This window comes from Carya illinoinensis, chromosome 3 (genome assembly GCF_018687715.1).
Source record: "Carya illinoinensis cultivar Pawnee chromosome 3, C.illinoinensisPawnee_v1, whole genome shotgun sequence".
Taxonomy (NCBI): domain Eukaryota; kingdom Viridiplantae; phylum Streptophyta; class Magnoliopsida; order Fagales; family Juglandaceae; genus Carya; species Carya illinoinensis.
In genome coordinates this window covers 28,260,710-28,266,571 of record NC_056754.1, presented here as the reverse complement: position 1 = coordinate 28,266,571, position 5,862 = coordinate 28,260,710, and the positions used below count along the sequence as shown (strand labels likewise).

Genomic DNA, 5,862 nt, shown 5'->3' with positions numbered 1-5,862 from the left:
AGGTGAGATGCCTCCATAAAAGGAAATGAATCATAAAAAATGAGGAAAATCAATATTGTATTCAGAAAAATGGGAAAATTCCCAATCACATGAACATATACATCACCTCCTATAACTGAATATAGTAGGCATTGTTAAACTATCGATGACTGTAAAGTAAAGAAATGACAGACAATACTACTATGAGGCTAAGGCCTTTTCTAACTAATGGTCCGAGACCTTTACATTAATGGGCCGAGTAAACAATAAACGAGACCCCCAGTTAGAAGTAAGTAAACAAGTAAACAAGCCCATAGCCTTTGACCCATGACAGACCCATAGGCGACCTCCCTTAGTCAAAAGTGCCCTGTGCCCTAACTCTCCACTTCTGCTCTTCATCTTCATTCTGCCTCCCAATACCCTAGCCCTCCATACATCATCAACCCCTTGGTAGCCTCTGTCGTATTCTAGCCCTAGATATGGTGCAGACTTATCTACTAAGTTTCGATCTAAACAGTCTCTTCTTGTAGTTTGAAACTTTTGCAATTGTTCTTCAGCTTGACTAACCAAAATATTTGGAGGCGTGAAAATACCATCATAGATCACAACATTCCTCCTAAACCAAAGCTTCCTCATAATGATAGCTACTTTAGATCAAGGATCTCACTGAAAAACACAATAAAGTCAAGAAAATTCAAAAAATACCAGTTATGTTTTGCACTTTTTTGCAACAGACACTCCAAACATCCTAAGCTATTGCACAACTCCATAGGACATGCACAACATCTTCTCTAAAAAGACCACAATAGGACAGAGATCCGAGTCAATAACTGTCTTCAAAGCTAAATTAGCTCTTGTAGGTAAATCATTTTGACAGGCTTTTCATAGAAACAATTTGACAGCCATAGGAGTGTTCAACTCCCACAGTTTTTTTCCAAAGATGGCTTGATGCATTACTAGCAGAAGACTCCCCTATACCCCTCCCCATCAACATCTTCTGTAAGTGATAAACACTTTTAACAAATAAAACTCTAGAGGTATTCTAAAACCAAATATGCTTATCAATACTATTAATCATGCCGAGGGGTATTTACAATATAGCTTCAGCTTCAGAATCATTAAAGGTAGCCCTCACCAACTCAGAATTCCATCTATTTGTTTCAAAATCAATTAATTCTTCCACCATTGCAGTGCTAGGTAGTGTATTAGGGGATGTTTGAACTGAAAATGTCAAATGTTTAGGGATTCATTTATCTTTCCAAATAGAGACCTTGCTGCCATTGACAGTTCTCTGAACCAAACCTTCTTTTAATAATAAATCCAAGGATACTTCTCCAAGCATAAGAAGGTTTATATCCCAACTTTGAATTCAAAAAATCACCGTGACTATAATATTTTCCTTGCATAACTCTTGATACCAAAGAATCAGAATGCTGAACAAGCATAATTGCTTAGCTAGTAAAGCCTCATTGAAACGGAAAAATCTAGTTGCAAATACAACTGTACACTAATATGTTCATCAATCTAATGTGATTGGTTAAAAAATAGATTTTATTGAAAACAGTGCTGATTTAAATTTTGAATATGAAGGAATCAGTGTTGGTATGCAGATTAGTATGCGACTTTGCTTATATGTAGCAAAACTCTATTGAAACATTCAAGACCTCAAACACCAAGACCTACCCACTTCTTTGATGTACACATTTTTTACTAACCTACCCGGTGTATCTTCCTGTTTTCCAAGTGATGACCTCACCAAAAAACCTGTACCATCATCATATTGATATCGTGTAATAAACCTTTGGAAAGTTGAAACACATTCATAGTAAATGATGGAATAGCCTGAACGACAACTTTTCTAAGTACCTCCTTACTAGCTGCTGAAAGAAATTTGGTTTTCTAGTTACTTATTGATCTATTCTACTTTCTATCAAGAAGCTATCTGAAAGCTTTAAATTTTCCTTTGTTCACCATAGCAGGAAGCCCCAAATATTTATCCTAACACTTAATGTATACCAGTAAGACATATAAAGTGCTGCCGAACTTCTTGACTAGAATTTTTACTAAAAAAGAGAGTTCATGTCTTGTCTTTTTCCACTTATTTTACTTTGCTTACTTGACTTTTCTCTTGCTTTGTTTTGTTCAATGGACTTAGCATGAGTCATCAAATCATTTATCGCTGGTCTGATGACACGACCTTTCACTACAACAAAATAGGTCTTTTCCCACTATATATGCTCATGAAGAGTACTAATTTATTGTTACAAATTGTATTCGTGGAAAAAAAATGTTATTTTCCCATTAATTGCTTTAGACGGCAAAATACATTCAACCCTGTGTAATTATTTGCGGCAAAATATTTAATCATTTGCGGCAAAATTTCAGTGTCGCAAAGCCAATGAAACAAAATTAGAGGGAAAGTTCAAATAAGTGAAGAAAATGGCAAAACGCCACTTTTTCCTTCTTTCTCCCATGATGCCTATTTGAACCCCCAACCCTAACTATCTCTCTCTCTCACTCCCCCGATGCCTTTGCACCGCTGTAGTCCCTAGCCGTCGTCGATAGTGGGTTCGTATGCCGGTAAGGCTCCGACCAGCCATCGCACAGTAGCAGACTCTCTCTCTCTCTCTCAATTTCTCCCTCTGTTTCTCCCATCTCTCAGCCACCACCCACGCCATCAGCCACCGCAAGCACACCAGGCACGAGCAACCATCACCACACAACACCACAACCAAGCCCCTTTACATCAGACAAGTGCTGCAAGCCACCATTGCATGCCCCTTTCCTCATCGAAGCTTCCAACTCCTCTGTACCCAGCCACTATCCGTCGTACAGAACCACCTAGTTGTGCCCAGCCCCATCACCTCCTTCATTTATAGACCACGAAGTCGTGATCCCTTGTGGAGATGCCCCTTTTCTCTCCTCGCCCACACAGCATCTAGTTCCATCTCTAACCAGCCCCTAAATTTTGATATAATCCCTATTTCCCTATCTCCTAGATTAATAATTACACTTGATTTAATGATGTTATATTTGAATGCTTGGACATAGGCAAGTTGTGTTATACTTGGTTGGAATTGTATTGAGCCATGATGAATTGAATATGCGTGTTGTATTTATTATGAGGGTTGGGATTGAAATATAGATCTATGGTACTCCATTACATGCTGATTTACAGGGGTGTGGGAGAGGGCAAGTATTAATTTCCTACTAAATGCTTGTTTGCAGTTTTGTTTGGCATCTAAAGTGTAATTCTAAAATGCCTCATCCATATATACAGACTGCTATCGCATATTGTTTGATCCATTAATTATTTGGTAATAAAATAAGAAATCATTCTCATCGCAGAACAAAGTTAGGAAACCAGTTTTGGAATATGTATATTGTGGCTTCTTAATGGCCATCATCTTGACTAAAGCTCAATGTTGCATATGTTGTCACGCTTCTATATTTGAATTATTGTCTTCAGTTAACTCATCTTTCTTGTTTACCTTAGATAAGGCCCATTCTCTGTGTGTGTGTGTGTAGTTATTTATAAAATACTTGTTATTGATGGTTTTGGCCTGTCATGCTTATAACTAAAGTTGCATGAAGTTTCACTTATCATTCATGCTGTGTTTTATTATTTCTCAACTTATCAATTAATTTTAGTAATATACATTTCAATTCATTCGTTGATGTGTCAGAAGTTTTTTGTTTTTGCAGTCATGCAATTCTTATCTATCTTGCTTGTGCATTTCCTGTAAGTTATTTTAATATATTTTTATTTATTTCATTGTGCAATTATCTAACAAATGGGATTGTTCCAGTGCTAGGCTAGAAACCTCAAAATTTATCATTTGCATAGAATGAGGGAACCCAAGAAAAGGAATGAAAAAATAAGCTCATTCAATTGGTGATGTTAATTTCCTGGAAAGTCTCAACTTTTTTTGGTATCCAAACACTTTCCTAGAGCAGTAACCTTTGGAATTTGGTTTTCCTTTAGTTCCTACTCCTATGTATACCTCTCTGATCTTATAGGTGGATGTTGAGAAACGAGCTAGATGGCTTAAACTTCAATGAGCTCCAGAACCTAGAGGACCAGTTGAGTGAAGGGGTATTATCGGTGAAGGCCAAGGTGCTAAATTTTAGACTTTACATCTTTATACTTCCTTTTGTTGTCTAAATTGAATGTGCTTATTTGAGAAATCAGCCTTTCATATTATGGGTATGTAGAATTACTGATTCCTTTCATATATGCACCTATTTAAGTCCTAATCAATCCTTCATTTTGTTAAATGGTAGCCAAACTTTCAATTTAAAGCTGTGTTTAAATATCAAAGTGGGAATCAATAACATGCTTTTTTGGATTACGTTTTACTTTTTATTGGATTTGATTGGATTGGATTTGATTGTGTATGGAGGAAGGGTTGTGTTGGTATGCTTGGTTGGGTAATGTGATTGTGTAGTTTTGTGTTACCTGTTTGTTACTAGGTAGTTGAACATGAGAAGGTGCCACTTCATGAAGTTTCATATACAACTATTGGACTAATGCCTTTTTTGTTCTCTTATCTTAAATAGAGACCATCTATTGGAAATATTTTGGAAAAAATAGTTTCAGACTATCATATCCTTTATGGTGGCCAGTTGGATGAAGAAGTTGTACTGAGCAAGTGTACCAATGCCCCGCTACTAGTATATACAAATATTTGTATTTTTGCTCATTAGATAATCTTTGGTCATTTCTTGCTTTGAACGATCCTTTAATTATCAATTATTAAGTTTTTGGTACAAGGTATTTTCCCTTGTGTGCTTTCCACATATTTTAGGTAGAGTTTTTTTCTTAATTAGGTGGTATACTTCTTTATATATGGCCCTATATTACACTTACTTGGTTACAAGTTTATGCTTGTAATAAACCTATGGCTCAATATGTGGGCTAGCTATATGGTTGTTGGAAATGTTAATTTTTGCATACTTGTATTATTTTTGCAAACATTCTTAACACAATTTGAAGATGATGACGAGAATTTTTCTTGTTACATTCTTAATTTTTTTGGTACCCTCCCCTTTTGCTCTGTCCTTATGAGCAATTTCATATTTTCTGATGGATCTCTCATTTTATAGGACTTGATTTAGTTAATTGAAACATTCTCTCAACCCTTCCCCATTATAGTTTTAGGGGGTGGAAGCTTTCATCTTGATAGGGTTATGTGAAGAATGTTACATCTCTTTGAACCTGTTATACAATACAATAATATATTACTGAACTTGGTGATCATGGTTCTTTGTTCTGTATGCTTGTAATTATCAAGTATTAAGCTGGTTCTTATCATCTTATTACCAATCTCATTTTTATCAAAAGCTTGTGTTACCTTTTTGTTACTTCTAATACATGATGCAATGCAGGATCTGAAGACTTGTATCAAAATTTGAGTGCTGTAATTTTGTTAAGGAGTAATACTTGGGTCCTTTCTGTGTCTTAGGGTGCTGTCACTTAATTCTTATAATTTTTTTGGGCTTTGTATACGTCTTTTGCTCTCAAATATGCTGCTGAAACTGCTTGCACTATGCTTCGTGTATACCAGGTAGTTGAATATGAGAACGTGCCATTTCATTTTGGTTATATTCTTTTTGGTTGAATCTTTTGTCAGTGAAACTCAAGAAGTCTAATTTTTTTCCCTTAGAACTATGGTGCCATTTCTTTTCTTGAAAATGATGACAAGGGATATCATTTGGAACTCAAGTATACATTTGAGATCAAAAGAGCAATTAGATGAGTTTTGCCCAAACAATTGTATTTTTATTCTTTTCCATTTCTTTCCCTTCTTGTGAATTACATACATGTTTGTTTGTGATATTTAGTAATTTAGTTGAATATTGATTGGTAGGTGTGAAACAATA

At 35.7% G+C, this 5,862-nt stretch overlaps 1 long non-coding RNA gene across 1 annotated transcript; it reads left to right on the top strand.

Moving 5' to 3' along the window:
• Positions 1-2,402: 2,402 nt before the first annotated feature.
• LOC122304028 lies at positions 2,403-5,862 on the top strand. Its single transcript, XR_006240898.1, has 2 exons — positions 2,403-4,096; positions 4,540-5,862. It is a non-coding gene; the product is annotated as an uncharacterized LOC122304028 (long non-coding RNA).